Source organism: Lynx rufus, unplaced genomic scaffold, assembly GCF_022079265.1.
Source record: "Lynx rufus isolate CCGP_SWC_20201006 ecotype Redwood Valley unplaced genomic scaffold, mLynRuf1.p SCAF_10, whole genome shotgun sequence".
Lineage (NCBI taxonomy): Eukaryota > Metazoa > Chordata > Mammalia > Carnivora > Felidae > Lynx > Lynx rufus.
In genome coordinates, this window is record NW_025814824.1 from 2,814,721 (window position 1) to 2,829,154 (window position 14,434).

A 14,434-nucleotide genomic window follows, 5' to 3' on the forward strand; every position below is an offset into this window, starting at 1 on the left:
CCTCGTGGGGGCTGGAAGTCCAAGATCAAGGTACCAGCAGATTTGGCGTCTGGTGAGAGCCCACTTCTGGTTCCTACATGGCTGTCTTTCCCCTTGTTTTCCTGGTTGGGAGGGGTGAGGGAGCTGCCTGGGGCCTCTTTTATAAGGGCACTAGCCTCTTTCCTGGGGCTCCACCCTCATGACCAACTCACCTCCCAAAAGCCCTGGTCCAAACACCATCACCTTGGGAGCTAGACTTCAACATATGAGTTGGGGGGTGAGGGGATCAACATTGGTTTCAAGAGAATATCAGTGATGGTTAGCAGGAGCACTAGTGACAATCGTAACTACTGAGAACATCCCGCCTGTCAAGTGATATGCACCTGTCATACGCTTCAGCTCCTGTGGCCTGTGAGATAGCATTTACACCCCATTGTACACAAAGAGACATGAGGGATCAGAGGGGTTTATGAAGTGGGCCAGGGCCACAGAGTTAGGAAGTGGCCAGTGTACCTGACTCTAAATCCATGTTTATGGCCACAACCTCACCCAATTCGGAGAGTTCGAGTCAGGTGTGTACTGAGAATCATGACACCTTAGCAAGGAGAATGGAGGGGCCACTACTTAGGTCACAGGATGGTGCCATCCAAACAAGAGATGAGAAAATGGATGGAAAAAGTCACGCTCTCCAGAAGACAGTGAAATCCAAGGGAAGAACTGAGGCAATGGCCAGAGGTACAGCCCAGAGTGTAGAGCGGTGATGGAAGAATGAAGGAATATGTTTGGTGGGGGGGGGGGGCTAGAGTAGGAAATGGAGACATGGGGAAGGGGGAGGGCCAGGAGGATGGCCCTATAGCAGGTAGGGGAGGAGAGGCAGGAACTGGGGAGCTGATCGTTGGGGTTGAGTAGGAAACAAGTGTTCCAAGGAAGAGACCTGGGTAAACAGAACATTTCAGAGATGGGGTTAAGAGAGTCCAAAGATGATGACACACCAGGGATTCCTTACCTCTACCTTACTGTCTCACTCATGGTTCTTACCAGAAGCCGTTCCCACCTTTGCAGATGAAGGAAGACAACAGGATCTCTGGAGCCAGTGGAATTCCAGCTGGAATTTTGGGGGAGGGGCTGCCGGAGGGAACGATAGAAAGGCAGAGCCAGTGATGGGAGGGAGTGAGGAGGAGATACCCAGTCTCTGTCTCCCACTCTGCCATCTCCTGTTGGTGCCTTCCACTTGCCAAACCCATGGGAAGCCAGTGGTGCAGGTGCCTGGCAATGGCAATGGTTGGAGAGTGAGCTGGGCAGGGCAAGAGGAGTTGGACCAGAGGTCAATCTCTCTGTGGTCATCGCAAGAAGCCAGAAGATTTTTAAGCCTGATTTGGATATCACACCTGATATTCTCTACAACATGAAAGTGAAGTTTGTGCTTAAAAAGGGAGGAGGGTCTATCTCAGTAAGGACCTTGAGTTGAGGGGGAACACAGAGGATACGGCCAACAATGAGGGAGAGGGAGGGGTCGCTGCAGTCATCACATGCCCACCATGACTCTGTGGTGTCCCTCAAGGAAGAGGGCTGGTTTTCTCTAACAGCGTATCTCTGGCTACATATGAGCTGGGTCTTGAACATGAGGGGAGCTGACAGCCTGGATTCTCAGGGACACACACCCCAAGGAAGTGAATGGAAGCAAAAGGTCCCCAGTGGTGCCCCTGAAGCACAGGTGTGGAGAGGGAGCAGCCACACCAGAGAACGGGGGTAGGAGGGAGGGGTCTCAGATTCACAAAAGCCAGAGATTGGGGTCATCCTGTGAGGAGGGAATGGAAGGGAGTTTATTGTCGATGACAGTGTGAGAAGGGGTGGATAGCTGGGCACTAGGAGAAGACAGAATGAGTGCACAGAAAGTTCACTTCACAAGCCACAGCTAGAACTAGCAGAAGGGTTGGGTTCCGGACCTGGGGGAGGGTCTCTGAGGTGGCAGACGTGCTCTCTGCAGGGACCCTCAGTGTGTGCCCCCCACGTCCTGGGTGTAGGAATGTCTGTGGTATGGGAATACTCACTTCAGCACTACGGACAGTTCCCCTGAGCCTGGACCCAGACCAGCCTCGGATCCCAGAGGCAGACCCGCGCCCTGGCCAGCTTCATGGAAAGTTCTCCGCGTATCGGTACCCCTCCACAAGTGCTCTTTCTTCGTGTCGCCCCTCCATCCAGGCCATCAGCGGCCCACACCCATGTGAGCGACGGGGGGAGGGCCCACCGCTCCACAGCTCCTTGTCCAGCAGGCTTTGGGCTGAGCCCTGTATGTAGGCCTGTTCAATCCTTATGACACTATTCTGTAGGTCCTACTATTACCCAACTTTACAGGTGGGGGACACTGAGGCTGGGACAGGTTGAGTGGCTCTACAAGGGGACCTGGCTAGCAGGTGGCCGAGCAGGGATTCACTCTACAGCCGGTCTCACTCCAGCATCCCACAAAAACAACCACAGGATGAGGCGGGGGGATCCTCACTCCAGACCTGCTCGGTTCCCCTCTGGGCAAGGAGAACAGTAGCACACAACTACTGCCTCCTTGAGCCATTGCCATGGTGACCAGGCAGCAAACCGAAAGTGCCATGCAGGCCTAGCACAAAGGGTTTTTATTACTGCTGCGTTAAGACCCGCAGGTTACCCATCTAGTGTAAGAAAAAGCCATCAAAGTGCTGGCCCAGGTGGAGTAGATGGAGATGGAAGGGCAAAGCTTCAGTGCACCCCAAAAACAGACACAGCAGAAAGCAAACCAGTTCTCATTTCAGAGAGGGGTCCGTGGGACACGCCTCAGAAAAAGGGGGAGAGAACTGCCTTGCGCTCGAGGAATGGCCCGGAGGCCACCACATGCTGGAGAGAGTCGCTCGATTAAAATATGTGAGGGTCTTACTTCATGTGTAGAATAAATTACATAGCTTTTCCTGAAGAATTCATTCATTCAGAAAAAGTTTAGCGGCTTCTGTATTCCCACCAGTTCCTTGAGCATACGCACGTCAAGTTTTACGTGGAAACCGCTTCGTGTTCGTTTTCCCTCAAAAGAATCTATTGTGAGAGACATGGCATTTTATAACATAACATTCCCCAAGTGTGTTTCATGGCTGAGTACTATTCCATGGAGTTGAGAAAATGTAAGTCCTTCAGCCTCCACCCCCCGTCAGTGGACACTTTGGTGGTTTCTAACTTGTGAATGTTGTAAACAATGCCATCACGAGAGCCTTTGGACACCCAGCTCCTTTGGTTTCACTGAATTATTTCTTAGTATAAATCGTAAGGGAATGCAGACTTCCTAGCTCTTACTTGGTCTTGCTAAGTGGCTTTCTGGAGGTCCCCCATGGGTTTTCAGTGCCGGCAGTGATCAAGAGAAGCAAACCAGTCTCACTGCAACCTTCCCAGCTCTGGATTTTGTGACTTTTGCAGTTTTCATAGCTGCAAATGGTTCCTGATACTCAACAGTTGCAAGATGGTTCCCCAAGGATCTGGGTCCAGATTGGTGGAGAGTGTGCTGGACTTTTGCCTTCATTCTGACTGGTTGGCTCCAAAGTATTGAGATTGCTCGATGGGGATGGTCTGCCTGTGGACCTGAGCCTGTGTAAACCCTTGCCCACACCTCTCCCTCCTCAGAGACTCCACTTGGAACCTCACACTCATCCTTCAGGACTCACAGTATTGTGTTGACTGTTTTCAACTCAGATTTTTTTTTCTGCCAGACTCTGTGTGGGTTTCACTATACTAGTCAAATGTTTACCATCTTATTCGTTTTCAAAAAATATTTTAGCATATATAAAATTACACATAATATTAGTCACCTTATGTTATGTAACTATTTACATACTATCTGATATATTATGCATTGTGATTTACACATAATTATATATACTAATAATATACTTATATGACCCGTACTGGTATAATGTTGATATATATTAATTATAAGTACTATTCCTTTCATATGGATATGTGTTATGGTTTATACATAATCATTTTTACCCATATACTTATATAGCCCATAGTTGTATGTTTATATGTTAATTATATGCATTGCTGTGTTTTCACATGGATGCATTATGTCTTATGACTTGTGTATGAGTAGATACACTAACATACAAGCTATGTTGGTGTAGTATTGATGCATATGAATTCTGTGTATTACTCATCCTTCATGTGGAGACTCAACACAGGGGCATCACCGTGAAGACAGCTGGAATCCTGGAATGGCCTCCATTGTCTCAAGGCTAAGAGGCAAAATCACCAGTGATCACACTGTGTCCAGGGGTCTCGGACTCGAGGATCCTCCGGCAGACTTGTCACCACGCAGGGGGCTGGCCCACCTGAAGTTTCTGCTCTGGTGAGTACGGGGTGGCTCCCCAGGGAGCTCGGTGCTGCCCTGTCAGGACGGAGCTGAGGTCCCAGGAAGGGAGAGACGGGGGAGAGGAGGTTCTGGGGGAAGTCTATGGGTTCCAACACAACAGGAGCCTCACGGAGAAGTCGTGGAGGCAGCTGGGTGGGTGTGAGTCTGGACTGAATGGACAGGTGTGGAAAAGATGAATGAATGTAGAAGTCAGGACAGTTCAGTGTCCTTAAAGCCACAACACCGATGAGGTCAGCAAGGTGATGAGCTGCTGGGCAAGGAAGGTTGTCCCTCTGCCAAATTCTGGGCCAAAATTGATGGTGGGTTTGGGAGAAGAACAGAAACCAGCAACGGGGACAGAGGAGGAGAGGCCACTGGGGACAGAAGAGCACACACCGAAAACCACAGAAAGACGCAACCGTGAAAATTCTAAGATGGATTGTTCTAGAAATGGATTGATGGACGCATTTCAAAGAGAGACAGGAAGGCCGTGTCCAATGAAGGCAACACAGCAAAGACTGAGAGATCTTTTCGCTGTGATGGAATTGTTATAAGATGGGATTGTGGCTGATATACAATGGTACTTTTTCACACAAAGAATGTAGATTAAGTACATGGATGGATGACATAAGTCATACCTCAAGAACTCAGTTTCAAATTAAAAGAGAATCTAGCACACATCCACCACTATTTCTATCCCAAGACATTCTTCACCTGGGGCAAATGAAGACAGATTTATTCGTAAAAAAAGATGTGTACATAAATATTTACAACGTCTTCATTCATAAAGGATACTTGAGCTAACCCAAATGTCCATAATTAAGAGAATGGATAAATATTATGTGATATAGTCTTACAAGGACAAATTATTCAGCCTTCATGTTTATTTATTGGGGGGGGAGGGGCAGAGAGAGAAGGAGACACAGAATCCGAAGCAGGCTCCAGGCTCTGAGCTGTCAGCACAGTTCGATGTGGGGCTTGAACTCACAAACCACGAGATCGTGACCTGAGCCGAAGTCGGAGGCTTAACCGACTGAGCCACCTAGGCGCCCCTGTTCAGCCTTAAAAAACAGGGTGTACCGCTCATTCAGATGAAAACATGTGGCACGCCTGGGCGGCTCAGTCGGTTGAGCCTCCGACTCTTGATTTCTGCTCAGGTCATGATCCCAGGGTCATGGGATTGAGCCCCATGTCAGACTCTGGGCTGACCATGTAGAGCCTGCTTGGGATTCTCTCTCTTTCCCTCTGCCCCTCTTGCCCACTCGTGCTCTCTCTCTTTCTAAAAATGAAAACCCCAAAACATGAGGATTTCAAAAACATTACTTTGAGCAAGAGACAGGCATCAAAGTGCACACTGTGATTTACCTCATTGTTCTGACTTTCAGCAACCGCAAACCAGAGCCCTTTCATCGACTTTAGAACAGGCTGCCAGTGCCGAGGCTGGTGGCGTTTCAACTGAAACGTTACAGTGGTGTATTTTCTTGTTTATGAACGTAGTTTGCCCATTGATAGAGTGGATACTGTGGGGGGTTATACATTTTTAAAAATTTGTCAACTCATACACTGAAGTTTGGCGTTCTCACTACATTTTAATTTGATATTGATACAACAGCATAAACAAAGAGGTGAAGAAGGGTCATCAGGTAGGAAGAGAGACGAGCACGTTTTACTTGTGGATCTCTGCCCACTGCCCACGGATGACTGACCAATCCGCGATGCCGGTGGCTGGTTGGGTTCTGGGGGGAACGTAGGGGGTTTCTTGAGGGTTCCACGGTGACGGGGACACCCTGCGTGCAGCAGGGCCCCGGAGGGGCGGCCGTCCCCCCTGGGGCGTGGCTTGGGGCTGCTCCGGGGGCAGCTGGGCGATGCCGTCGTGGAGCGGCTGCCCAGTGACCTGGGGCTACACCTCACTTTCCACAGTCTCCAGTGGGAGACCGAGGCATGTCTGCCTGCCATTGGCTTGGCGGTGGGTCTCTTATTTACGTCCAGACTCATTCAGTCCGTTTGAAGTCGGCTTTACACAAGACATGAAGAGCAGCTCGCAAAAGCGGATCGAGAGGAAATGCCAACTCACGGACACGCTTTGTGCGGCCAAGAAGGAGTCTGAGCTGCTGGAGGCATCTTTAGAGAATGCCAGACTAGAGAAAGCGTCCTTAAGTATACTCAGGGTACTTGCAGACGCCTTCAGGAAGGTGGTGAGGGCCAACTCGGTGCCGGTGGAGGAATTCACCTCCCTGGTTCAAGAACTGAACCAAGAGAGAGCCAAACGCTCACAGCCAGAGGAGGTGACGGCAAAGATGGCAAAAGTGTTCAAGCTCCTGGAAGAGGTCATGAGAATCGCCATAACCCAGGGAGCTTCTCGTAACCTTCCCGGAGGCCAGGAGCCAAGCCTTGGTGGTCTCCTCCCCCAGAAATGGCCTGGGTCTTGGAGCAGCGTTGTCCCCTCCCCTCCCCTGGGCCTCCAGCTGCCAGGCTGCCTTGACCACCCCCACCCCCACCTGACCATCACTCAGGCCAGTGGGTGTAGGAGACCCCCTCTCTGAGCTGGAGATCCTTCACCTCCACGTACTGGGCTCCACCATGAGCTCCTTCATGGACCACTTCTTCAAATCCAGAGATTAGATTGCCCAGAACACACCAAGAAATGGGAGATTTCCCTTATGTGCACAGAATGTTTGGATTCTCCCATATTAGCAGTGAAAGAAACATGCTTAAGAGACAAATCTCTTACTGAATTTGACTCGTTACACCACATTTCTCAAGGCAGTTTTGGTAAACGTTACTTACATATTAACCTTACAAGTGAACTATTTATATTTTCTTCTCTGTATAAACGTTGCGTTACAATTTGAAAACACATGCAGCTTATCGACAAGGACTTTGAGGTGGCAACAGCGGTATTTTTTCTAGAGCGTCATTCCCAACAGACGTGAGCCACAAGTCAAAGCGACCTTTTGCCTGAGCGTGCATCACTGAAAAAGAAAACAGAACTGGTCTCTTTTGACGTGGAGTTAAGTGGTACACTCAGAGAGAAATCTTTACCACTTAATATTGAGGCTCAAATACAACGATGGCTAAATTTTTTAAATACATTTGATAAATTGCATACGGATTGTTTCCTTTCCCTGCAAGAATGCTGCAGTCTACATTCTCTGACCTGGAAAAAACCCAGATGGACAATTTGGGGGAACCTGCACACTTCTGTGTCTCATCCCTGTCTCCCTCACCAGCTAACGCGCCCCTGGAGAGCAAGGGGAGTCTGAAGGAACTTTTCCCATATAATTAAGCCTGAGCCCCACCGTTAGTGTCATTATCGCCACGGCCATGGGGTAAGGGTCTGAGTCACAGTAGAGTCTAAGAAGCTCCAACAGCCTTTCCTTGTGCAAGACTGTCCTGGAATCTGGGTGCTTACTGACCCTGGGGCTGGGGGTTCGGCGGGGAGAGCCCGGAAGACAGACAGGACAGGGGCTGAATCTCGTGTCTGCTACTGGTCATGGGTCAGGGGAGGGAAGGCCACCTCCATTCCAGGCTCAGGACCACAGGGTGAGAGCCTGTGTCAGGACCTGGGGGGGATCAGCGTGGGGGGGGGCGGTGTTGAATGCAGGATTAGAGGTGATGGATCCACAGACCCCCCCCCAGCAGGAGGGGAGCATTTCTGGCAAGGACAGGACTCTGTTCCAGGTTCGGGGGTGAGGGGGCTGCTCCCAGAGTTCCCCATCTTCATGGGAGCTGGTGGGTGGCAAAGAAGAGGTCTGTTACACAGGCTCCACGAGGCAGAGGGAGCAGCAGAGGCAGCAAGCCTTGAGGAGAGACGTGCCAGAGGAGGGACCCCACCACCCCCGGGCACAGCGGGGCCCGTGGGAGGGAAATGGAGAGGCAGGCCATCCGGCGAAACTTCTCACACGAAATGGGAATGGGATCGAAACAAAGAGGGAAAAGCAACTTGGAGGCAGTAGACTCTGCAGAGAGAAGAAAACATTTTTTAAAACCTATTAAAAATATCCTCAAAGAGGGGTGCCTGGGGGGGCTCGGTTGGGCGTCCGACTTCCGCTCAGGTCTTGATCTCGCGGTTCGTGGGTTCAAGCCCCGCGTCGGTCTCTGTGCTGACAGCTCGGAGCCTGGAGCCTGCTTCCGATTCTGGGTCTCCCTCTCTCTCTGCCCCTTCCCGGCTCATGCTCTGTCTCTCTCTCTCAAAAATAAATACATTTTTTAAAAAGTTTAAAAAAAAAGAAGTTTAAAAAAATATGTCCTCAAGGAGGTAAGGTTTGCATCTGTGAAATAAGACAAGATAAAGGAAGGAAGGGAGAGGGGTGGAGGGGACCCTCATCGCTACTGAGGTGCAGGAAGTCGAAGGACGGAGCAGGGCCACATCTCCTGAGGTGCCTCCCGGAGCTTCGTGCCCAAGTAGCTTCTGCCCAGAGGTTTGTGGATCAAGCGTTGTCGTCAGAAAGCCCAGCAGGAAAAAATGAATTCTCCCTTAAGCCTCTGAGTTTTGTGGTGCTGCTGAGAGGACCTGGCTGCAAATAGGTCTCCAGTTACGGAAGTGAATGTCCTACGGGATGAAATTTCCTGTGACTGTCGGTCCGCACGGTGAGCGTCGGCCAAAGCGGATGGCTGGCCTCGGGGCGCTGACAACCAAGGGGTTCTGCCAGGCTCCATGTTGGCTCATCTGTGGGCCGCTCCTGGGGCAGGCATTCCAATGCCCATCCATCGTCAGGACAGGGCAGTGCCGTTTGCTAAGGCAGGAGGGCACGCAGCCCACCCCTATAGAAATTCCACCAGGCAAGAGCAGAAGCAGGTGCGGCGCCGCTGGGCGGTTTCTTCCGAGGTTACACATCGTTTACGCGCCCACCCAGCAGGCCACCTCCTCGGAATCTTCCCCAGAGAGAAATGAAACTATACATCTACGAATGTTCACGGCATCTTTATTCATAACCGCCGAACAGTGGCTATCTGGCAAAAGAAAGGATCTGCAATTTTCGCAAAAGAGAATTATTGCCAGGTTTTAAAATGGGGCATACCATACATCGAGTGTCCTCCGAGGAGTCATGCCCATGACATTAAGTTTTGCGACGGAAAGTCTCAGGGGACTCTGCACATCGGAGGTCAGTCAAGGGCAGTGATACGGAGTCCCATCTGGAGGGGTGCCGGAGCCCACAAACGTGGAACCACATTCACAAAGAGATAAATCGGAGACAAGTAATTCGCTCCACAATTAATAGAAACCCGTGCCCATCATCTATCTACCATGACCTACTAAAAAGTTGCTCTTAGGAATTTGCTTAAAAAGCTGGATCGTTTTTGTGTGAACACGTCAGAATCACAAACTGGTCGCATTTGGCTTTCCTCCTGGACTTCATCAAACCAACAAAGCATCCTGTGTTTAGAGAAGGTGGCCGATGGGGGGATGGGAGGCCACGAGCTTCCTCAGAGCAGCAACTGTCAACCCCTCTCCCCCCCGACCCAGGGAGCACAGTGCCCAGCAGATGTGACAGCTGGTCCCGTGAGTTGACTCAGAATTTACCATGATAATCTCACGAATTATCAGAATTCTGAGTTGACTCAGAATTTGCTATGATAATCTCACGATTCCGCTTCTGGGTTTGTACCCCCAAAGAATTGGAAGCAGGAACCCCAACAGGTATTTGCATGTCGGTGTGCACAGCAGCCGGAGGGCAGAAGCCCCCCACGTGTGTATCACGGAGGCACGTAAGCAAGCTGAGGCACGTCCACACAGTGGAACGTTATGCTGCCTCAGAAAGGGAGGAAATTCTGCCCCCTGCTACAACGCGGATGAACCTTAAGGACGCTGTGCTCAGCGAAAGAAGCCAGACACAAACGGATAAGCATTCGAACATTCCAGCTACGTGAGGGCCCCAGAGTCGTCCAATTCATAGAGACAGAGGCCAGAATGGTGGATGCCAGGGACTGTGGGAGGGGGGTGAGGACTTAGGTTTGAGGGGTTGGGGGTTATGTTTGGGATGATAAAAGTGTTCTGGAAATGGATGGTCTGATGGATACACATCATGGGTATACTTACTGCCATTTCATTGTACACTTAAAAAAATTGGTGTTTATTTTTGAGAGGGACAGAGACAGAGCGCAAGTAGGGGAGGGGCAGAGAGAGAGGGAGACACCGAATCCAAAGCAGGCTCCAGGCTCTGAGCCATCAGCACAGAGCCCGATGCAGGACTCGAACTCAAGGGCTACAAGATCATGACCTGACCCAAAGTCGGACGCTCAACCGACTGAGCCACCCAGGCGCCCCTATGGTACACTTAAAAATGGTGAAAATGACCAATTCTGTGTTATGTATACTTTACCACAATAAACAGATACGTATTTTAGTTCCTCCCTTGTCCTGTTGCTGGTAGGATGGGGTAAGAACGAACTGCCCGAAGCATTTGTTTACAGCCCATGCAGCCATGTTTACGTGACTTTCTTCAATAGAACGTCCACTGTAATGCAACCAGCTTCCAAAGTTTCTTCAAAGAAGAAGGAACCCGTCTAGAGACGGTTCTATCGCTACCCGATCTGCAGGGCTCCATCCTAGGCCTCGGTTTTTAGATTGGGGTCCCCGTGTTTTGTGTTCTGAGGTCTGTATTCCGATGACAGAACCCATAGAAGCTCCCAGAAGCCAGTGGACATGGTACCCTCGGCCTCCAGTGTCCCTGCTCTCGGAACCCTCAGCAACTTAGCCGTGCTATGGTTAATGCGAGGAACAAAAACCCCACACCCAGGATCCCCGGATGTGGGAGGATTTAGACCCAGTCGTATTTTCTGCACAGTGTGTATATGACGCTGTTATTAGAGGAGTTATGTTGTTAGATGTTTGGCTCGTTACCGTCTTAATGAGTTCTAAGATGGTTCTAAGATCCTATGCCTTAGAAAAATCTGGACATTTTTACATCGAAATAGATGAAAATTACAAAACTCAATCAACAAGCACGGAGATGTGTCAGGGCTCCAGGTTCAATGCCGACCCGGGCGCAGGGCCCCTGGAAAATCACCTTCTGAAGTTAATATGACAGCCAGCATCAATTTTAAAATAGTGTTTCCATAGTGAACATGTTAATTAATTTCTCCACGGAGTACCGTCTCCCTCCAGTTAAGAATTAACCTCTGTGTGTGTCAGATAACCTGCATGGTTTATGCTTTGGTTTCTCTTCTTAGCTGAAGGACTTGGCTTTTTTTTTTTTTTTTTTTTTTTTTGCTTTGTAGTTGAATACACGTCTCCTAAATGCTGTCCTGACCCCGATCACTAAACTGAAAAACAACCCCAATGCCTAAAAATAAAGGCTTCATGGAAGGATGCCAAGCCCGATGATGAGTATCTCTCAGAGGCGAGATTTCTGGGGAATCTTTATACTTGTCTTCATGCCTTTCCATAATTTCTAACAGTTCTATCAGGAACACATGTGTATTTTTCACCAGAATAAAAGGCTACTTTTAAAAATAAAAGTCAGGGGCGCCTGGGTGGCGCAGTCGGTTAAGCGTCCGACTTCAGCCAGGTCACGATCTCGCGGTCCGGGAGTTCGAGCCCCGCGTCGGGCTCTGGGCTGATGGCTCGGAGCCTGGAGCCTGTTTCCGATTCTGTGTCTCCCTCTCTCTCTGCCCCTCGCCCGCTCATGCTCTGTCTCTCTCTGTCCCAAAAATAAATAAACGTTGAAAAAAAAAAATTAAAAAAAAAAAATAAAAAAAAAAAAATAAAAAAAAAAATAAAAATAAAAGTCAGGTCCCCAATACAAAGATTCTTTAAGAACAATTGACTAGTTCTGATTCAGAGAAACGCATAGTGTGTCCTAAATGGAAATAAAATCTCTCTTAGCAGCCCTAGAAACTTCCCAAAAGATCAGACGTGTGGAAGGCTCGGTACTTATTACAGAACCGATACGATCCAACCCCCAAAATGATAATTCACTACAAATACTGTCGGACAAAAGCTTGCAGGGCACACAGTCAGTTAGCGCAAGATCATGTCAAATCTGTAGCGGCCCTGTTACGAACACGGGTTGTGCCCACGTCCTCTCTGCCTCTCACATGTATGAGCAGGATCATGGGATCTCCTCCACAGGAGTTTCGTGTCTGGACAAGCTTCTAAATGCACGTAGAATTCTGTGTCCCAAAGCAAATAGTGGACCGCCGAGGGCTTCCCAAACATGGCTTTTAAAATATATAGACAGTATCAGTAAGATTTAAAATCTCAAGCAGAACTCTTTGGACGCAAGACTTGTCACAAACAGGCTCTGCAAAGGGAAATGAAGAGGTCGTGGTGCACTCATTTCTTAAACACAGTGAGAACAGCTGCAATTATTTCAATGAGAAATGCCGGCAAACTCCCCCAGCTTCTGCCCGCTCCCTCTCAGCGAGTCACAATGTGTTTCCATGGCAACCCAGTTGCTAAGGGGGACCCGTGAGCATCAGCGAGTTATCTGCACTTTGAGATGCTGTTAGCCTGAGCAGTGGGGCTGGCTGGAATATTGAGATTTAATTGAGGGCCATTTCCCTCCTATCCTCACAATGAATTCGGCAGAGACTGCTAGAGGCCGTCCCCGTGTGAGGGAGAAGGGTGGCCCCCGAGCTTTTATGTCCCCTGGATCACACTGGCCTTCTTTTTCACCAGCCTCCTGTGACTTAAACCCCAGAATTCTAGGAAGGAAAAAAAAAACCAAAAAACAGTGATAGCAATTACCAACATTACCAAATGCCACATAAGACTGGTTTTGTTGAGTGTTTATAAACGCCAAATATAAACCAAACATAAGTTGTAGGAAATAAACATCATTTTGAATCAATAATCTGAAAGATTTTAAACATTAAATATTTAGAAAGCCCCAAATGAAGCAAATCAAAATATTTTTGAAGTTTCCTTTTCAATGTCTGCAAAATCATATTCTGGCAGATTGTAACATTTCGTCAGAATCCTGATCGGAATCCAGAACCTTCCATCAAGCCAACTCTGATTGAGTGTTTCACTTGTGGGGGTAAGTGTTACTGCCGTAAGTGACCATCCCTTAAAGTGGGCCAAGTTTCTTGGTTCCTTTTCCTTTGGCTCTTGAGCTCCGCGTATGGAAGGAGGACCTTCCTGATGGCATGATGGCACCAAGGCAGCTGTCCTTGGCTAAAACGGACCGAGAACCTCATGCAGCAGGTGGCCCAGCCCAGCCGGAAGATTCCAGAAGCCAGTCCTCGCGGCCCGGCCCTCGCCACCCAGAATGGCCACGCTGAATCTCAGCCTCTACCTCCCCACCAGCTGCCCCAGGTACAACGCTCAACCCCCAGGCAAGGCCCCCTAGGCCGGGCCGGCGGGGCCCCAGAGAGGCGGCCACACTGGTCGGGGAAGCCCGAGCGGCTGAGGGAGGGCCCGCAGGGGTGAGTCCTGGGTCTCCGGGGGCCCCACGGGAGCCCCCTCCTTCGCGGCCACTTCCAGACCTCTCGGTCAGCTCGGCCACAGGCACTCACGGCTGTGGAGGCCAGCGTGGGGGACCTGGTGAGGGCTCTCCAGCTGGCAGATGGAGCCCTCGCGCATGTCCTCGCATGGTGGAGGGGGGAGAGCAGGCTCTCATGTCTCTGCTCCCGAGGGCATCAATCCCATCATGGGCCCCAGACTCGTGGCCTCGTCTTACCCTGATCACCCCCGGAGCCCCCTCCAGACACCATCCCACCGGGAGTGGGTTTGGGGGGACACAGCATTCAGCCCACAGCAGGACCACACCTGCTGCTCCCTCAGCACTTGGCCACATAAGGAAGGTTTGGAGAACGGAAGGCTTTGGCCCTTCGGGTGACCAGCCACCCCCGTCTGCCTGAGAGCCTCTGTCACAGGACCCCTCTGCTCCTCCTGGGGGGCCGGTGACGTGTGCCTGGCGATGCTGACACCCTGAGGTCAGCCACCTCCTGTCTCACCCGGTCTGTGCTCCACCCCCCCCACCCCCCCACCTTGCACTCGGTCCCCTGTTCCACTCAGACGTCGTCTCAGGACGCACATCGAACATAAGAAACTCGTGCTTTGCAAAGGAAGGAGCCAGGGACGTGTGACGCTGACCCGCCGTGTGCTCCCCTTGTAATTCGGGGCTTTTCCACGTGTAAGAGGAG